Source organism: Dipodomys spectabilis, unplaced genomic scaffold (genome assembly GCF_019054845.1).
Source record: "Dipodomys spectabilis isolate Male_0828 unplaced genomic scaffold, ASM1905484v1 ptg000054l, whole genome shotgun sequence".
NCBI lineage: Eukaryota > Metazoa > Chordata > Mammalia > Rodentia > Heteromyidae > Dipodomys > Dipodomys spectabilis.
The window spans coordinates 8,569,144-8,590,353 of record NW_024870731.1 but is presented as its reverse complement, the minus strand read 5'-3'; the positions used below and the strand labels follow the sequence as shown (position 1 = coordinate 8,590,353).

At 38.4% G+C, this 21,210-nt stretch overlaps 1 pseudogene; it reads left to right on the top strand.

Moving 5' to 3' along the window:
- Window positions 1–213: 213 nt before the first annotated feature.
- Window positions 214–16,179, top strand: LOC122107914 (annotated as a pseudogene).
- Window positions 16,180–21,210: the final 5,031 nt, after the last annotated feature.

Below are 21,210 nucleotides of genomic sequence, written 5' to 3'. Positions count from 1 at the left end.
CTCTTTCTAAATGGATTTGAGCAAAGTATAGTAGTTTCACATAAATGCATGATTGGACATTTGTGATTTGACTCATGCTCTGGCCAAGTTTAGGTTCTTTTAAAGTCAAATGCCTAACACGTCATCTTTCACCATGAATAATAAATCATGAGTGACTCAAATTCTTTTACCAAATATATTTAAACTTGAGCAATAAAAGAACAAATGAAGAGCATGTACACTGGGGTAGACGGTGTGATTGAAAGCTATGATGTTGGCCAAATTCCCAAATTTCTATATCCAGAATTTCCTTCTTTAAGGTAAGGATAAGAGTGATACGTACCTTTGGGAGACATGTAAGCTGAGAGTGCACTAGGACCTGCAACTGCTTAAAAAAGTACTTCCCCATCCTTTCTTATTATTTTCCTTTCCTATGTGTCAAACATTTATTGGGGAGCCTATTTCATGGATATTTAAGTACAATTATATAATATTAAACAAAACACATGGAAGGTTTTTTTAATAGTTATAATGATTATTATTATTGATATTTCAAATTATTGTGTGAGATGTTTCATAAATTAACCAGTTACATTATTATTACACAGACCACCAAATCAATATGAGATATATCAAAAACTAGCCTCTTTATGCCAGTAATGACATGATCTATGTTTATTGACCTTCTTGTCCCCAGTGGCTTAGCACAGAACTTAGCACAAAACAGCAGCCTAATAAATGTTGATGGAATGAAGGCTGGGCTCATGAGACCCGGCTACGTAGGATAACAAGCTTTGATTTGAAACTGTACCACACACACTTCAGTTCCAGTTTTTACCTTATACATCATGACGTTGAAAAGTGTCCTGGAAACTTTCTATTTTGAAATTAAGACTGCTATGTTTTAAAACCACTAAGGCCGAGTTTAACTATGATTATGCAAAGTAACCCAAACCACACACTATCTAGTTCTACTTGTCAATATGAGAAGAGTTTGGAAAATCTGAAGTGTTAGATGACAAAACAAAATGCAGGAGAGCTTCCTTACACCTTGTATTTAATTATCCTTTTTTTTTTTTTTTTTGTCAGTCAAGGGTCCTGAACTCAGGGCCTGGGTACTGTCCCTTAGCTCTTCAATTTAAGGTTAGTGCTTTGCCACCTGAGCCACAGTATCACTTACAGCCTTTTCTGTTTATGTGGTGCTGAGGAATCAAACTCAGGGCCTCATGCATGCGAGGCAAACACTCTACCACTGAGCTACCTTCCCAGCCCCAGTTTTCCTTATTTTTAACGTTTCACATGACCACAGTTCATCTGTCAAGACTCATGAATCAATACTGACAAATTGTTAGCAAAAACCTCTTCTTCATTTACATTTCTTATGTTTCTGACAAATTTCCTTCTATCACCACAGGAGCCCATCCAAGATCCTACATTGCAGTTAGATGTTAAACCTGCATAGACTCTCCCACACAGAGACAGTTTTTTTAGACATTCCTTGTTCTGACGGCATTGGCAGCGTTGAGGGTACTTGCCAGGAATTGGGTGGAGTGACCTTAACTTGAGGTTTCTTTTGTGCTTTCTACGACTGGTCAGGTATTATGATTTGAAGAAGAAAGACCACACAAGGAATCCTTATCATATTACCTGATGCTGCCAGGTGCATCCATTGATCCTTGTATTTTAATGAGTAAATAAGAATGATTTACAGTAATTGTATAATTAGTGATTTAATGTAACCACATTAAGGAAAGCCTCTTTGCCCTTTTGCAAATTTCTATGTCATTTTGCGTGCAGTGTATAAAATAGTTGATTCTCTTGGGATAGGCATATGCTAAAATGTGTTTACCTTAACTCCTTGACTTGAAAAGAAGGACCTTTCATCACAGATAAAACACTGATAAGTCAAAGTCCACATCCTGTTACAAGTTAATTCAAATCCTACCTTTAAAGAATCATTATCCACAGATTCAAGTTAAAATTTAAAAAAAGTATATACCTTTATATTCTTTCAAGTTCATTCCAATCTCAGAAAATAATATGTATGCTCAACTATGTGGTCAAAATATGACAAGAAATAGAAGTAGAAGAAGTTAAGCCTTTGAATATTAATTCTCCTAAGCCTGTTTCAAGTAAAGAACTTGCCTAAAGAGATGTTAATTCTTTACTAAGTCCTATGCATAAATAATCTGGTGTCTCTAGTCTTAGTGATTTTGGTGTAAATGTGTACTCTCCTGTGGGATTAGAAGATATACCAATGTAGCTATTACAAGGATTGGAAACACCATTTTTTTTTTACTCTTGTTTCCCAATTTCAATGTAGAGAAGTTATTGTGGGATTAATATGATCTATGTCATGGACCATTTTCAGATCAAGACATAAAAGAAATATGTCAGTCCAGAGAAGAAGTTATTGAAAGATAAGGATTACTACAAAAATTGTTACCATGGTGAATTTCCCTGAAATAAATACCCAGGGCATCACATCTGGTTTCCCTGTGTGGCCACATTGGAAAATCCAATTTCTGTAAACATAGCTATCATTCCTCCACAAAGCTGCCTATAAGAACAATTTACTGACTTTACTACAGCTTAAGATCTTACTGTAGACAATCTTGGACAGGATTGTCTTGCACAGTATTTTTACCCCATTATCCAAGACAACTACATCTTATGAAGTAATTTGCTTTGGTTGACTTCATCCCACTGGTGTGATATCGGGGAATTTTTGTAATTTCTGGGATGTCCTGATTTTCATAGCTCCCTGTGAAGGTCAAGTTGTGTTATTTGTATAAGTATATGAAATTCTTTTAAGTATAGAAAACATTTGGCAAATTGGCGATGAGTTAGTTACTCGGAGGTTCATGCTAGCAATCATTTCTTTTTATGAGGGGACCGTAAATGCAGTAAGATCATCTTGATTTTAGTCATGGGACCTTAGCAGGCAACTGAAAGCTAATCAGAAGCTTCTCATTGTCCAAGAGAACAAATGGAAAAAAATGGCATGAGGGTTATTTTTGTTTGGAAAGTTTATCCAATGAGTCACTCATTTGCAGGTAGACATTTAAAAAAAAAAACAAACCACAGTAGTTGAGTGTTTTCCATTCCGCTGAACGAGACTGCCTTAATAATTTCAGTCACTAAAATAAGTGATTGTGTGAAGTGTCAAGCATAGGAAACAAGATCGGGAAGAGCCTTTTACAGACCAGCCCTTCACAAGAGTCTTCTTTTTTTTTTAATTGTAAAAATACCATACAGAGGGGTTACAATTACATGGACAAGATAGTGAGTACATTTCTTATCAAGCCTTGTTGCCTCCTCCTTTGTTTCCCCTTCCCATCTCTTCCGATTACCCCCACCCTGCCCCTTGTCCCTTGACATTAGCCAATGTTTTTGATTCCATATTTAAGAAAGAAGGAATAAACAACCTCAACCTGTGTCTTCATTCTTATGCTTGGAACAATGCAAATACACAAGTTAAAAGGCATTTTATACTGCTCTCTCCCCTTGAAAGTATGAGGTTATAAGAAGTAAATGTATTCAGAGGCAATAGCACTGCAGGCAGGCTGCTGTCCCTTACGTATCGCCTTGTCCAACCTATTTATCATGAACTGCTTAGTGTGTCTTTGAAAAGTGACCACAGCAGCACATGGAATGACATGTGGAATGAGAGATCCCAGAGCAGCTGAAGCTGGAGATACAGCAGGGAGTGTTCAGACTAAGAGGATAAGAACCAGCTGACAGGCAGAATGAAGGAGAGCAGGTAAAGATGGGGTATTGACAGATGGAGAAACCAGTAGAAAGCTCACTTGCAAGTTATTGCTGGGTATGACACGCATTGCTAATATCACAGTGAGTGGCACTTTTAAGAGGACAGTCCTGTGTGCCCAATGACATTAGGACAAGGTAATTTCTCTTTGAAGGTTGATCTCTCCAGATTTAGTATCAGACTTCAGCGCCAAAAGGGTTGTTGGATTACAGCGCATCGACACTTTCATGGTCCTCGAACTTGTGAAACCATGTGACATTTAACACAGGATGATTAGTCTGTGAATTCTTTGCGAGTGAGGTGGATCATTTGATTGCTTCTACCACAACTTCCTGCATGTGGTCTGATGCAGACTGCCCACTTAAGAAATACAGCAGACTAGAATTCCTCTTGGTTTCATACCAATGAACTTTTCAAAGGATGCTGAATTATGATTCTTTGTAAATAGAACAATGGTTTTCTCAGCTGCTGATCTAGGGAAAGCAATTTTGATATCAGAGTTTTGCTGATTAATAAAATAAAGCAATACAGGAGGACAACAGAAAAGTAATAGGACAAATAGGAAAAAAGCATGTTTTAAAGGCACTTATCCTCTTTTTAAAATTTTTAAAAGGAAAATGTATGTATTGCAAACATTCTTCTATTCCGGCATTGTGTTAAGAGAAACTTATGACATGTTTATTTATCCCCAGAGAATATTTAGAACTTGCATCCATGTATATCTTGAAGAATCACCTGATGGTTTCCTCCAAAGCTTAAGTGAAATGTGGTCATCTGTGTACATTCCCTCATTAGATGACAGATGCAGTTAACAAGCAGTGATTTCTCACTGCCCTTATCATTATTAACAGGGTGTCATGTCAGCCATCCGTTTCCAAACAAGGAAAGACAATGACCCTCTATCCTCCCCTTCCTCCTATGCTCTTTTGAATGCAGACAGTACCACAGGGACATCGGCGATATCAACGAGGACAAGTGTGGAAATCCGCAAAAGCAGTGTTATGACAACTGAGATCACCTCTAAAGCAGAAAAAAGCCCCACGACAGCTAGCGGCAATAGCTCATGTCCTTCCACAGAGACGGAGGAGGAAAAGGCACAACGACTGCTTTACTGCTCCTTATGCAAGGTGGCCCTCAACTCGGCCTCACAGCTGGAGGCGCACAACAGTGGTGAGAGGCACATGCTTTCATTCTGTCTCCACAGCCCTGCAACCATCTTCTTCTGAATAGATTAGAACTTGTGCAGCAGGACACAAGGGCTGGGGGGACAGTGGCACAATTATTAGATGGCATTTATTAGCCATTAAAACATAAAAGTGACAAGCAAAGTGGCATTTATATGGGGGCAGGGGAGGGTTTCCAGAGCTTGTCGACTATGGTGTGTGCATGTGTACATATGCACATGTGTGCATGTGTATGTGTTTTTGCAAACTAGGTGGAATAGCATATAATTCTAAGTCTTTTTTTATATTAACCTGATTTCTGGATTGCTGTGCACATCTAGTATTTGCTTCTAAATGATATTTTCTAAAGTTATGTCATAAAGTATGGCCTGTACTTTTCCATGTATGTTTGATTAAAACATCTATATTATGATTTCTATAGCAAATAATGCTATTGTAGCCAACACTATGTAAAAATAAATACTTAAGAGAGAATTTAGTATTTCTTATGTGAGGCCACTGAGTTATGAACTCTACATGTAAGTTTTTGTGTGCTCTTCCCACAACTTAAAGACATGTGTTTTGTTATAGGACCAATCAAGCACAAAAACAATAAAACAAAACCCCAATGTCTCTTACTTGAACTGCAAACTTTAAAACAGAAAAGTAAATAGGAGAATATTGAGAAACAAACACAAAATGCTCTTCCTTTATAATTTGGTCCTATCTAGTTGTCTGTTGCTGTCTCTGACTCTGTCTCCATTTTTTTTTCTTTTTAATTTTATTATCTTTTTTTAAATTTTATTATCTTTAAGTAGTTGTACAAAGACGTTCCCATTCTACAAAACAGTATATGAGTACAAGGTGCCTGACAACATTGTCACCCACCTCTCTTAACCCATCCCTTCTCTCACTTCTTTTCCTTTAATTGAGATTAGGTGATTACATAAAATTTCACATATTTCACAGTATTGTGGAATAGTGATACTCAGAGTCACAAACACATTTAAATTTTTACAAAGCATATTGTCATTACCATGGTCTATACACTTTGTGAATTCTATGAGCTTTGACATTACAAGTTATTTTTTCCACATCAGGTGATGTTTACACTTTGCTTTTGCTTAGTGTGGGCTGTTCCCACTTCTGTCTCGATTTCTGTTTGCCCCTGCTTCTCTCTCTCTCTCTCTCTCTCTCTCTCTCTCTCTCTCTCTCTCTCTCTCTCTGTACTTCTCTTGGTTTCTCTTTCGGCATGTGTGTGGGAAGTGTGGGTGAGATTATGTGTACATACAAACATCAGCTTTTCTCTAAAACGTGAGTTGATTTCCAAGATCGACTTTTCATTTAAAAGACTGTTCTTTGCCAGGGTTATGTCAGCAGCTGTACCAGAAGTAGATTCATCTGTGAATCTTGTCTGAAGTTAATACTGCAGCTGCATGTTGAGTCACTGACCGATTGTGCCTCATTCGTAATATCTGGGCATTGACTTTAAAACTCTGAGGGGTGACTGCAGATGGAGAACAATTCCTTTAGCATGTGTCTTCCTCCTACCAACATTAACTGCAGTCAGGCACAGTTCAGGAGTTCAGTTGCTGGGAAACCTAGAAACCGATCTGCCTTTCTATCAGAATCTGTACCATACACATTTGCCATACATATACAAGTATAATGCAAATACAAGTATAATCATCATGAAGCCCACGTACTTCTTAAAAATCCTTCGACAGAAAAACACATTTATTTGGATGTAGGTATCAATTTGGCAGGTCAAACCTGTCCTTCACAGTTAGAGTTTAAGAATTTTGGAGTCCTAGAATTCCTAGCAGAAACATTGATAAAGCAATGTGTTTTTCTGGCTGGCTTCACACTCACCATATAATAGAGGCTGGCCTCAAACTCACAATCTTCCTTCCTCCATTCTCATTGTTGGGATTACAAGTACATACCACTATACCTGGCTCTTGTTTACATGTTTCTTTTTGGAAGTCCTGGGACTTGAACTTAGGGCCTGGGTGCTATCCCAGGGCTTTTATGCTCAAGGCTAGCTCTCTACCACTTGAACCCCAGCCTCATTTCTGTCTTATTTGGTAGTTAATTAGAGATAAGGGTCTCACAGACTTTCCTGCCTGGGAAGGCTTTGAACCCTGAGCCTCAGATCTCAGCCTCCTGAGTAGCTAGATTATAGGTGTGAGCCACCAGTGCCCTGCTTACTTTTACATTTGTAAAATAAGCAGCACTGGGGTTCAAGTCATGAATCAAGCCTTCAGTGAGGTCAGCCTTTGAACTGCTATGGATTTACTAACAAGTTGTATCTGTGGAGCTGTTGTGATGTCAGTTGTAAGCTATATAATAAATCAGCACATTGTGCTAATTTCTCATGTAGAAAATTACCATAGTAACCATGTTCACTATTCAATAGAATCTGATGTGTTTTTTTCTCTTCTTTTCTTGTCTTTTCTTGTCTTTTCTTTTGTTGCTCATGCGTCTTGCAGTTTGGGCCTGGGTGCTGTCCTTGAGCTTTTACACTCAAGGCTACCATTATACCATTTGGAGTGCCAATTCCAGTTTTCTGAGGGTTAATTGGAGACAAGAGTCTCACAAGCTTTCCTGTTTGGGATGGCTTTGAGTGATGATCCTCACATCTCAGCTAGAATTAAAGGCATGGGTCACTAGCAACTACCTGACTAATGGTATATTAAGGGAGAAGCTCTATATCATTGACATTATTTAGAGCCTTCAGCTCATTATGCTATGGAAAAGCGTAATGCACAGCGCACTTCATTCTGTTATTTTACATGATGGATGCTGATTTTTTACAAATACAAGAACAATAATTATTTTGCCTCAACATATTCAAAACTAGACAGCTAAGCAAAAAGTAAATAAAATTACTTGAAACTTTATGATTTGCTGAGTTTGGATGAAATATGGTATTCCTTTCAGAAGTCATTCATACAAAACTTCAAATAGAATTACTATCAGGTCAGGCTTTCAAGAGTGTCAGGATGATACCTTTGCCTGAAATCCTGAAGATTTTCTCAAGACAGAGATGGCACGGGAGGTGGTGCAGAAACATATTTTCGACTGCTCTGCTGAGAAGTTGCATGGGATGCAGAGGTAGGCCTGGACCTTGGAAGGCATTTATGCGATACAGAAACAAGAAGTGATATTGTGGACTAGTACACGGCCACAGCCCTTTAGTATATCCTGGTTTATAGAATTCTGCTCAGAAGAAGAGGGTGCTGGAAGAAAATAGATTGGGAGGCGGGGTTTGAAAGACCCAAATAAAAGCCAGTTTTACACAAGACTATTAATATGTAAGGTAGAAAATCAAAGGATAGATATTATGGAAGACTGGTATACAACCACAGCCAGTTGTGTTGGAAGCCCTTAGTGAAATTTTAGGGACTTAGCTAAAGATCAGTTTTCTAGATTTCAAGAATGTCATGGAAGGCTTGTTTTCTGTGCCCGTGAGGGTAACTTAGTCTTGCCTATCTCAGTGTCTTATCGGGCATTAAAATAGCACTTAATGCATATAGTTGCTGCGAGCCAACAGCACAGTTAGCACAGCCTCGAGGGTGTATAAGGTATTGCAATAAAAATGAGTTTCAATCTTCATCATGTATATATTCTCCATGTACATTTATCCCCAACGTTTTCAGTTAAAACAAGATTTTTTAAATTGAATTTGAGCTTTATTTGGGATAAATAAAAGTAGTTACCTTTAGAGCTTCTTAAAACATTAAAAATATAAACTGTCTAATAGCTATTTAATTATGATGAATACTCTGCCACTAAGTGCATGAGGTTATACTGTACAAAGTTCAGCTGTACTGATGATTAATAATAACCATAGAAGCAAAGCCACTTGTTGAAGTCCCCCAACCAACCTTGAGATGTGTGTGTGTGTGTGTGTGTGTGTGTGTGTGTGTGTGTGCATGTAAGCTATGTACCAAGCCCTGGCTCCAAATCACAAATGAGTTGAACCAAAAGTGAACCAGGAGTCCCTTCTGAAAGTCAGGATGACATGCTCTTGGGTTCTCAGGTGCACTGGAAATCTAAATTTGCCCCTGAAGTGCATTTCATTTTGAATACAGGAGGGGAATTTTTGAAATAAAATTATCTGTTGCAAGAAAGAGGTGCAGAACACCTTCTACGTATCTGTATCTGGCATCCTAGAACATGTGTGCCATCTGCAAAGTAGAAAATTCCTGTGTTTACTCTATTGCACGGAGGCCGGGCAAAGAAGAGGAGGGCACCAACAGCACTACCTTGAATTGCTTCGTCCCTCAGTGCAGTGCTGCAGTTCCTCCAATGCTAACACCACGCTGACTTCTTTAGGTTGACATATGAGTATTATAATAGTTATGCATTAAGAACATTGATATTCAAAGCAAACAACCTACGTTGTAAAGTGTGTATGTTTTATATTGATTGGTTAAAGTCATGATTATCCTGAATAAGATAAAATGTGTAGCTATGAACTATCTTATTCGATAGGAGGGGATCTACACTGATCTAGAATGTTCCAAACATGTTTTACTCATTAATGTTCAGTAATGCTCTGAGGCAGATGTATGACTCAGAAGTTAAGAATCTCTTTTTATGTTTGCAGAACTGATCAAAAACCTAATAAATACAAGTAGGAAGTAGAAATTAATTTAAACAAATACCACAAAGGCTACATGTGATAATAAAAGAAATTCCTAAATTAAAACACATCTCCAAGAGGGATGAAGAAGGAACACGTAATAACTAGAAATAAAGCAAAATTTAAGCAATCCTTTTTTTGGGGGGGGGTCCGGTCATGGGGCCTGAACTCTGGGCCTGGGCGCTGTCCCTCAGGGCCTGGGCACTGTCCCTCAGCACTTCACCTCAAGGCTAGCGCTCTCCCACTTGAGCCACAGCGCCACTTCCAGCTTTTTTCTTTTTGCTTATGTGGTGCTGAGGAATCGAACACAGGGCTTCATGCATGCAAGGCAAGCGCTCTACCACTGAGCCACCTTCCCAGCCCCAAGCAATGCTCTTGAGGGAAAATGGCCATCATGATGGAACTACTGTGATCTGAAAAAAATAATGTTGATGATTGCCAAGTGGAGTTACAGTACCTATGTGTGAGAGCCCAGAGAGGTTAATGCTTTAGTGAAGATAAGCATTTATTTACAGGTTATCTTCCTACACTTTGAGCTTACCTTTCATTTTCTTACTTACTTGCATTGTATTAGCCTAAAGTGACCTTTAAAGAACCATCAAGTTTTTTTTAAAATTATTAATCTTGCTCTTCCATTTTGAACCTAAAACACACAGTAAAGCGAGGTTGTTTAGATTCTGTTTAAAAAGTGGATATTTAATTAGTGCCACCTTTGTAAACACACCATGTTTAAATTGATTACATTTGTTACACATCACTTCCAACTCTGCCTTCAGCAACTAACTCACTCTTCCTCATCAGCCTTCATTTATGGCTTATTATACCATCAAGAGGAAATGAAACTCAGTCACACCCATTTAATTTCCTCTCAGAGGGCTCTCAAGTTCAGTTGCTAGGATGATGGTGTTTGCTTGTGATGTGGAGCAGCATTTTACAAAAGTGAAAAGTTCAATAGGATTATACAAGGTGACAGGAACACGTTGTTACAGTCTAGACATCATGGCCATGCTTCAGCCTTAGTCCCAAAGGTTCACATTTGGATATTATATGGTTCCTTAACTTATCTACTAGCTAACACTTCCCCTGTCATTCTTTTTATTTCTCTTTCCCCGTGTCCCCAACTATTCCTGGCAGGTACTAAGCACAAAACTATGCTAGAAGCCAGGAATGGAAGTGGGACTATCAAAGCCTTTCCTGGGGCAGGAGTAAAAGGCAAAGGACCTGTCAACAAAGGAAACACGGGCTGCAAAACAAGACTTTCCACTGTGAAATCTGTCATGTGCATGTCAACTCAGAAACCCAACTGAAACAGGTAGGCAGGGCAGATGGTGGGAATGTAAACAAAGCAGCCCTGCCCTCTCCCCCCACAAGCAGGATACATGTGCAATCTTTCTTCCTTTCCCTTCTGTAATTCTGCTCCATCCTTCCATCCATCCCTCCATCCACACATCTGCCTACTCACCCCCTTGTCTTCTTTTATTTTATTTTATTTTTATTGTGAAAATACTGTACACAGAGTGGTTACAATTACATGGGCAAGATAATGAGTACATTTCTGATCAAGCATTGTAGCCTCCTCCTTTGTTTCCCCTTCCCATCCCTTCCCACCCTCCCCCCTCCACCCCCCACCCATCGCCCTGGTTCCCCCCCCACCCACCCACACCAAAGTTGTAAAGTTCCTTTTCCACATAACGACTTCTATATTTCATTGTTGAAATGGGTCCACCTGTATCCTTATTTAAAGGATTTGTTTTTCCCCTTCCCCTCCACAAATTATACCAACATCAAATACAGTGAAAGCAGGGGTTATACTATGGGGGAGGGACATACAAAGCAACAAAGAAATAATCTTATAAATGTGTTAGAAATAATCAAATGAAAGAAAAAAAATATTTGAAAACATATCTTAGGGTTCAATTTCCTAACATCACCTTATTTGACCTTTTCTACTTGACTCAGACAGATACTAGATATTGCAAATAAGGGAAACCATGGGACCTATGTTTCTTTGGGCCTGGCTTACTTCACTTAATATAATTTTTTCGAAGCCTTTCCATTTCCTAACAAATGGGGCAATGTATTCTTTCTGATGGAGACATAGAATTCCATTGTGTATATATACCACATTTTCTTGATCCATTCTTCTACTGAGGGGCATCTGGGTTGGTTCCATATCTTAGCTATAGTAAATAGTGCCATCTAATCTTCGATAAGGGAGCTAAAAAATAGAATGGAAGAAAGACAGCCTCTTCAGTAAATGGTGCTGGCAAAATTGGTTAACAACTTGTAGAAAACTAAAGCTAGATCCTTATATATCACCCTGCACCAGAATCAACTCCAAATGGATCAAAGACCTCAGAGTCAAAGCAGACACTCTGAAAACATTACAGAACGGATTAGGAGAAACCCTAGGTCTCCTTGGCACAGGCCAAAATTTTCTTAATAGAGACCCAGAAACACAACAAATCAAAGAAAGGCTGGACAAATGGGACTGCATGAAGTTGCAGAGCTTCTGCATGGCAAAGGACATAGCCAGCAAGATCAATAGAAAGCCCATGGATTGGGAGAAGATCTTCACTAGCCATACAATGGACAAGGGTCTCATATCTAAAATATACTTGGAACTCCAAAACTAAATCCCCAAACAACAAATCCTCAAAGAAACAACTGTCCAATAAACAAGTGGTCTAAAGACTTAAAGAAAAACTTCTCTGAAGAGGAAAGAAGGATGGCTAATAGACACCTGAAGAAATGCTCAACCTCCCTAGCCATAAAAGAAATGCAAATCAAAACAACATTGAGATTCCACCTCACCCCAGTTAGAATGGCTATAATCAAGAAATCTAATAACAATAGATGCTGGAGGGGATGTGGACAGAAGGGAACCTTACTTCATTGTTGCTGGGAGTGTAAACTTGTTCAACCACTTTGGAAAGTACTATGGAGGTTCCTCAAAAGACTCCACTTAGAGCTCCCATATGACCCAGCAATCCCACTTTTGGGCATTTACCCAAATGTTTACAAACAAGACCACACTAAAGCTACCGGCACAACTATGTTTATTTCTTTTTTTTTTTTTGTGGGAAGACAATTTTTTTTTATTGCACACCTTTGTCTTCTATCCACTGTCCTTTTTTGTGTATATTAATTTGCCGGGAAATGCAGTGGCTTCTAGGATCTCTTGAAAGTTCTTGGCAGGGAGTTTGCACTATTCTGGTGTGTATGGAGTAGGAGGAGACAGTTATCCAATCTTTCCTCTATCATATTTCCCATTCAAATGTGTTAAGTCTCATTAAAGGTCAACTTACCATGTTCCGTTTCTATGTGTTTTGCTATTTCCATGCTGCAACTAATTTTGTGCTGTGCTACTCTCTTATTGTGTGTAGTTTATTACATGGTATTGTGCTGTAGTTCTAAATCCTGCAACCAGCTGCTAAAAGGGATGACTAATCACATTGCGTTCATTAATATACTGAATAGCCTTCTAAACATGTCAGTGGTATATTTCCAGCGGAAGGCCCAGCCTTCGTATTGTGTTGTGTTTTATATATGTGTGTGTACAGGATTTTGCTGATTTTATGCACCTTGGTTATTTATCTTTAGAATTTGAAGGGCTGACATTTGGCTGTACAAATGTGAGGATAAATATTGGTATGGAAATAAATTCATGCCTTCCTGGGCATCTTTGTTTATTTGCACATAAAATTCCTTTAGACATGCCTTTCCTTTGTGAACACTTTTCTAAAAATGGATATGTGTTCAGGGAGAAGGCAAAAAGCTGGGAGGGGGGTGGTGGAAGATCCTTCTATTTGTTAAAAATATTTAAAAATGAATAGTTATGCTCTGGCCATCAGAATCCAAGGGCACAAGTGTGTGCCTTTTTAAAAAATTTGTCTTTCTGAAATGTGCATGAAATAATGATTATCTTTCTCCAGGTTAAAACAATATTTGTGAGAGTTTTTGTAGATACCCTTTTTTACACTGTCACTGTATAATTGCATGTAATAGCACATTAGCAGTCGAAGGCACAAAGACAGAGCGGCTGGAAAGCCCCCGAAACCGAAGTATAGTCCCTACAACAAGCTTCCTAAGGCAGCACATCCACTGGGGGTGAGTGACATCTTTCTTTCCCAATAGATAACATGCTTTCTGTAATGTCCACAGTCTGTGAGAATATACTTTTTGGAAAGGGGTGGGGAGGAGAGAATGTCAGTCAATAAGTGGAGTAAATGTACCTAAGATATCACAAATTGATTTCAGTGAGATCTCGATACCACCATTGGCCCAATGATTTATGTCAAGCCTTTGCCCCATTTTAGCCACAGCTTAGTGTCTTACCTATTTGCATTCAGATCCATCATTGAGTACAGCAAAGGGAGAAAAGATCAGCTTCTTTCAATTCTCTAAGGGAGTCGCTTTGTTAAATCTGGTCTTGATATGAGTGATGATGATAATCAAGGTAGAAGGTCAATAAAAGTCTTTTTAAGAGTTTCAAGACAAAGCATTGATGTTCAAAATACAGGCTCAAGAGGATGACTTTGTTTTACTTAATCCTTCATCCAAGGGAACTATAGAAGGCCTGGACAAATATATCCTGCAAAATGCCCTCTTTCATTACTCCAAAGTATGCCTTGTAGATGATACAGTGTCCTTGTGTAGAGATGACTAGGGTTATTTGGGAGGGAATCAGGGAGAATTGAGGAAACCTTCCAACCATGTAACTATAACCTATGACTGATTAAAGGGACTATCATTTCTATCAGACTCGGTCCTCAGTGAAAACTGAGGATGCCGGATTGTGCATTTTGAAATCTGTCTTTCTCAAATAGATCTTTTCATAGTTGGTGCTGTTGTGTACATGGACACGTGAAAATATAGCTATAAGAAAGCTGTAGTCATTAATTAGAAGATGCTCGTGTCAGTATTCTCTATTTTTATGCAGATGGAACCACTTTTTTAAAAAAATAACAATAGATTTAGCTGCAGAGGAGAAGGTGAGTTCTGTGTGGAGCTGGTTTTTCAGCACTGTAGTCCTGTCTTAACCAGCATAGAAGTGGCTGAAGTTTGTAAGTGAGTAGAGCACTCAAAATCCAGTTAGTCTTTAGAATCTCCCTCTGGACTGTGGCCATGTTACTGCTTGTAGAAGTGGAAATATTCTCCCCAGGGAGAAGTATCTTCTTGACTTCCTAACCTGGAATTATTGTTTGTTATAATAAAGCAGGATGGAGAAGAGGTGGTGAGTATTTGCATAGAGACAAAGGGGAAAGTGTCAATATTTGGAGAAGTGTTTACTCTTTGTTGAAGAAGTTTTTTGTTACTATTTGGTATTTCCCTTGGATTTTAGACAGGAGGAAATTGCCTTGTCTGTGGTGCCTGCTCAGTGTATGATTGAAAACAACAATGAACCTCTTTTTTTAACCAGGGTCTGCTCTGTGATGGTTAACAAATGTGTCAAGGGTGGCACAAATTTTCTCTATATTTTATATTTTATTTGATCATCTTTTCTTGGTCATTTATTTTATTTTATTTTTGTGCCTGTCCTTGGGCTTGAATTCAGGGCATGAATGTTGCCCCATGAACTTTCTATGCTCAAGGCTATTGCTCTACCACTTGAGACACAGTTCCAGTTCCAGCCTTTTGGTGATTAATTGGAGATAAGAGTCTCAAGAACTTTCCTGACTGGGCTGTCTTTGAAACACAGTCCTCCTGAGTAGTTAGGATTACAGGCATAAGCCACTACTTAAAAATAAAAAGATGAATACTTTCCTCAGCAAGTATAATTTTCAACTTAAATAAGATTCCCAGGTCCTTCTCTAGAGGATTCTTTAGCATTGCTGGTTGGCCATTTTCAGCTCTCCCGCTCTTCCAAAGGGAAAAATGTTGTTCAAGGCTTTTTATTTTCTTTATTGTCAGTTCAGCAGTTTGACTTTATGATTGTAGCTGTTCACTGCTTTGTGTGCATGCGTGCACAGGCGTGCACATGAGTATGCCAGTAGTGGAGCTTGACCTAAGAGCCTAGTGCTCTCAATTAATTAAGTTACTCAAGGCTGACCTTCTACCACTTTAGCTACACCTCCACTTCCAGCTTTCTGGAGTTAACTGAAGAAGAATCTTTTGCATTTTTCTGCCCAAGCTGGGTCTCTAGCCGTGATCCTCTAATCTCAGCCTCCTGAATAACTAAGGTTACAAACACGAACCATCAGTCTATCACTCCGTTGTATTCCTAAGCCTACTTATCATTTTGACTAATGACTACAGATTCCCAAACTCTTATTCTCATCCTTCTTTTAACTTTTCCTTACAGGTAAAATTAGTGTTTTGAAAAGAACCTTCAAAGCCATTGGCTCCCCGAATTCTTCCCAACCCCCTCGCTGCCACAGCAGCTGCTGCTGCTGTGGCAGTGAATTCTCCCTTCAGTCGAACTGCTCCTGCAGCCACTCTGTTCCAGACCTCTGCCTGCCTCCTGCACTTCTGCGACCAGCGCCAGGACCCATTCGGACCGCCCATACTCCAGTACTGTTTGCTCCTTACTGAATTCCAAACTGGAGTCTTTGTACTGCAATAATTTTTCACAAAACAAAACAAAAGAGAACTATGCAGTGTTTATTTATAGTTTAACGCATATCTGAAGATCCAGGACTTTTGATAGTGAATTGAAAAGATTATTTAAAAAAGGGAGGGGCTACTCAAGGGTGGGAGGGAGGGAGTGGTATTTTCTCCAAATTAAAGCATTCCTCTTGAATCACTGATTGTTTTAGACAGATCTCCAGCATTGACTTGTAGTGGTATCTAGAACTTTCAAAGCCTTTGTGACTGTGCTTTTGGGCACTAATTTTCCCCTGCATTGTCTTTTCTGCTTTATGAAACAACTATGATTGTCTAAGGGCATTAACTGGTTCCAGTGTGTATATAGTAATTTACTCTGTAGATTAAAATAATAAGAAAAAGCTAAAAAACAAGAACAAATAAAAAAACACAAACAAAAACAAAAGCAACACTGTGAATAGTAGTACCCGTGCTGGTCCTCTGGCTATGACAGCAATTACTGGGTATTTATCCCAACAAAAGTAGATACAGTAGATGTCTTGTAAAACAAATAGTGCTGTGTCTCACTCTATGCCATTAGGTTTTAAAGAATTGCAAAAGTTAGAATGATCTATTTCATACCAGTAATCAGTAATAAGAAAAATTAAATAGACACTGTACAGTGTCATGGAGATGTCTCCAATCAGCCTTCTCCCTTCACATCTAGCTTGTTAGAACGGGGCTATGTCAGGGGTGGGAGACACGAAGAAAGGTAATTAATTTCTTACCATATACTAGTTTCCCACCTCAAGCAAGTATTCCTGGAAACATAGAAGTGCTTATAATGAACTTGCATTTGGAAACCGACATAGCTTTGGTAGACAGAAATCAGTATGACTATGCTGTTTCAAAGACAAGGAACAATCAATCTGAGATGAGAAGGAAAAGAAAAGATCTTTCATGTTAGTACATAGCTAATAAAAAACACGAACATTGCAATCCTTCAGCATTCACTTTATATCATACCAGTAGGATTGTCTCAAAGGTTTCTGTTTGAAGTATGATTCTAGACTTAAACATTAGCAATAGTTGTGACCTTATTGTTTTTGATTCTTTCTTTAATACCTCCTGCTGACATAATATAAGCAACTAATATATATTTAACTATTAAGAACAAAATAAATGAATCTGAGTTACTTGCACACCAGTGATCACAGCGTTAAAAAAAATTAGTGGTTAGATTCACTGGGACATCATTTCTCTAGTGGAGTGTTAAGGTAATACTGACTGCCTTTGAAATTCACTATAAAGCTAAAAGGAGTTGATGTTTTACCTTTAAAACAAGATTTATCAGGGGTGTCTATAAATATATGTATATTGTATATATGTTAGAAAGACTAAGAGAATAACTTATAAAAAGAAAAATCTATATAAAACAATTATATAACCATTCAGTGTTCCATGTTATCATTAAGTTGGTAACCGATGGTGTAAAATAGTTTTGCCTTTAATTTGTGATAAAGGCTCTTTGCTTTTTTTCCCTCCATAAAAAACTAATAGGTACCTATCTATATGGTGGGGTTTGATGCAGCTAATCTGTTGCATTAATTAGAACAATGACGCTCAAACTTAAAGCAGGGACAAAATGTGCATAAACCAATCCTAACTGATTTAGGTTTAAAGAAAAAAATATTTTTGAAAAGGTTTTGTAAAGACTATTTAAACATATAGGGGAGGGTGGGGCATGGCCTTCCTGAAACTTCTCATGTCTAAACTGTAATAACACTGAGAGAGATAGAAAGAATCAAGATGAAACCCTTTGAGAGATAGGTATTTAGCATTTTTCATTTTATATTTACAAAACACCCATAGCGTGCTTGATGCTCAATAGGAAACATGGTCTCTGGAATACTTTACTATCTAGTGATAGAAATTCATCACAACAATGTATCCTTCAAGCAGTTGGCTTTATCTATCATTTGTTAACCAATCAACCTAAACAAAAGAAAAAGAGAGAAAGGAGAGGGGAAAAAGCAAAGGAATAAATGAAAAGAAGGATAAAGGAAGAATAGAGAAGATAAGAAAATACATTTTATCATTCTTCTGGTAAAAAAGAATTTTAAGCCATGACTGTGGTTAAATATATTGGTTAGCATTACAATTTTATTTGGAAAATAACTAGTTTTTATTTAGCAATATCTTTATTCTTTTGGTTTAGAAAAATGTTCCTTTCCTCTAGCTCTTGCTAATTCAGCTAGTTAGGTAGATATCTAGTTTGCCTATGAGTTTGTTCCTTTGAGCTCTGTATGTATCCCATTTGACTAGCTTCTGATGATATTGGACTTTAATGTCCTTCTCCTACTCTGTCAAATATTTTGACCTTTTATTTCAGTCATCCTGAATCCTTATCCAACAATTTTCCCCCAGCTGATATTGGCCTCTCTGTTGGAGAACTTAGGTGTTAATTGATGTAATCTTATTGCAATGTACTTTTGCTGTTCTTCACCATTTTCATTAAAGTGATTGAGCCAGTCCACCAGAAGTCAGGGCCTGTGGGACACACAGAGCCCTGGTCACAATGTGTTACTAAATCATGATTTGCTGGGAACAAACAAAAATCAGCCATATTTTCTCCATTAGCCATATGAGAATACTCAGAAATACCTGGATCCCTTCTGCCTCACTTCGCTATGGAACCGTTTTTGTTTAAATGGTCTCTTAAATTGAAGTTGTAAGCATTGGTTGTCTTTTATTCACTACCTAATAAAGGATGAAGCCTAACCATAGAACATACAATGGATTTACTGTGAATTATTTTACCCACACCACCATTTATTATTTATTATTTAGACTACTATAAGGCAATACACTTTCCCCTTGGGATCTTTGTTCATGAATAAAGATTACCAATTCAAAAGGGTCAGAAGTGGTGTTAGGAAAATTCCCAAAGGTGGTCACACTCCATGTTTCTTTATCCCTTCCCATGGGTCATAAAGGCAAACGATAGGTGAACATCTTTTATTTCAATTTGAGACAAATATAAATGCATTGCAAGAGGCGAACGCCTCTGGAGAGAGCATTTTTTCCAGATTATCCAGACGCATGGGGAACCGTTGTGGGGAGGTTCTGCATTTCTCCTTTGAGAAAACAGGTGATTACTCATGACAGATTGTACCTCTAACTCATTCTGAGCTTTGAAGGGTTGCTGTTTTAGTCCTATAAGCAAACACAGTTGGCTTTTGGCAAGTTGTATTGCCATTGGCTCATTTGAAAGGATTGCTATTTTTACCTTCTCTTAGGGTTCTCTGAACAGTTGCAATATTTCAATTCAGTTATCATCAGGGATCTAAATCTGTTACCAAGGACCTATTTAAGAAGACAATATTAGCCGGGAGCCAGTGGCTCATGCCTGTAATCCTAGCTACTCAGGAGGCCGAGATCTGAGGATCACAGTTCAAAGCCAGCCTGGGCAGGAAAGTCTGTAAGACTCTTATTTCCAATTAACCACCAGAAACCTGGAAGTAGCACGGTGGCTCACGTGGCAGAGCGTGCGCCTTGAGCTGAAGAGCTCAGAGATAGCACCCAGGCCAAGAGTTCAAGCCCCCAACTGACAAATAACAAAACATAACACACACACACACACACACACACACACACACACACAAATCACTGGTCCTGTTAACCTGGAAAGAGAGGTGTGGTTCAAATGGTAGCACAACATCCTTAAGGGAAAAGCCACAGCAGAACATGAGATGTTGAGTTCAAGCCTAAGTATCACCTTCCTCCCTTATGGAATTTAAACTCAATTGGAAATCAAGAGGAGAAATCATAAAGGTAAGGATTAAGAATTACAAGACAATAATATTGTAAAGATAATATCAAAGCATATTATGGATGTGTCCAGATGAATTTATAAAGCACAAATCTAATACCTAGTTCACATGGATTAACTTTCACATGTTACTAAACTGTAAATATCTTTGTCTTTCTGCCCATGCCATGTTTCAACCTTTCTGAAGAAATCAGATTGAAAAGAAAGTAAAAAGCAAATGATGCCTAGAACTAACTACTGTTCTGTTCAGAGAAGGGGTAGGATTGTGTTACTCATTGTTTGCAAGAAAGCCATGAGCCTGAAGGAAATCCATTTTAGGAAGAGAAATACTTGGTGTGAGGACAAGGAAAACTGTGTGAAGATCTTGCTGCAATTACCATTATGTCCACCCTCTTAGAAAGCACTCACCCCACAAGCCCAGGAAAACAAGAAAACTATTATTCAACAGACCTCTTTCTAGAGAGTCAAGAGCATTTATGTGGTATATGTAAATGTGTGTGTGTGTGTGTGTGTGTGTGTGAAACCAATATATTGAAAAGAAAATGGTTTACCAAAGCCTTGCAATAAATGACAGATATAAAAGTTAAGCGCACTTATATTTTTAAAAAAATTCTTAAAAATTATATATATTCATATTTTGTGGTTAATGCATATATAGAGACATATACCTTAGAATTGGTCACTACTATACAATTACTTATAGGAGAAATTATACTTGTTTGCTCACAAGTTACTTAAGTCTCACTCTAGAAAAATGCCTTCTGAGTTGATCTCTTACTCATGGAAAAATTAGGTGCCATTCTCTATGTTCTCATTTTTTTATTTTTTGGTCTAGTCGTGGGGCCTGAACTCTGAGCCTGGGCGCTGTCCCTCAGCCCGTCAGCTGAAGGCTAGCACTCTACCACTTGAGCCACAGCGCCACTTTTGGCTTTTTTTTCCTGCTTATGTGGGGCTGAGGAATCGAACCCAGGGCCTCGTGCATGCAAGGCAAGCGCTCTACCACTGAGCCACCTTCCCAGCCCTCTGTGTTCTTATTAAACTTGATCAGACGTCATGGTGCTCAACTTGATCATTTATAGTAATGACCAGTTTAAACTTCAGATGTGTTCAGCCATTTGTAAAGTCAACCCAGCCATACTGGAAAGATGAGTTTCCATCACTGAAAAGGGAAAAAGGACAGACTGAAAGGATTCCTCAGTTCTTTTGAATGGGAATGTTGATGACTCTTGCAGGGAAATATTTTTATGCTCATGACCTGTATGAACTGTATGAACTTCTAATCAGTAGCACA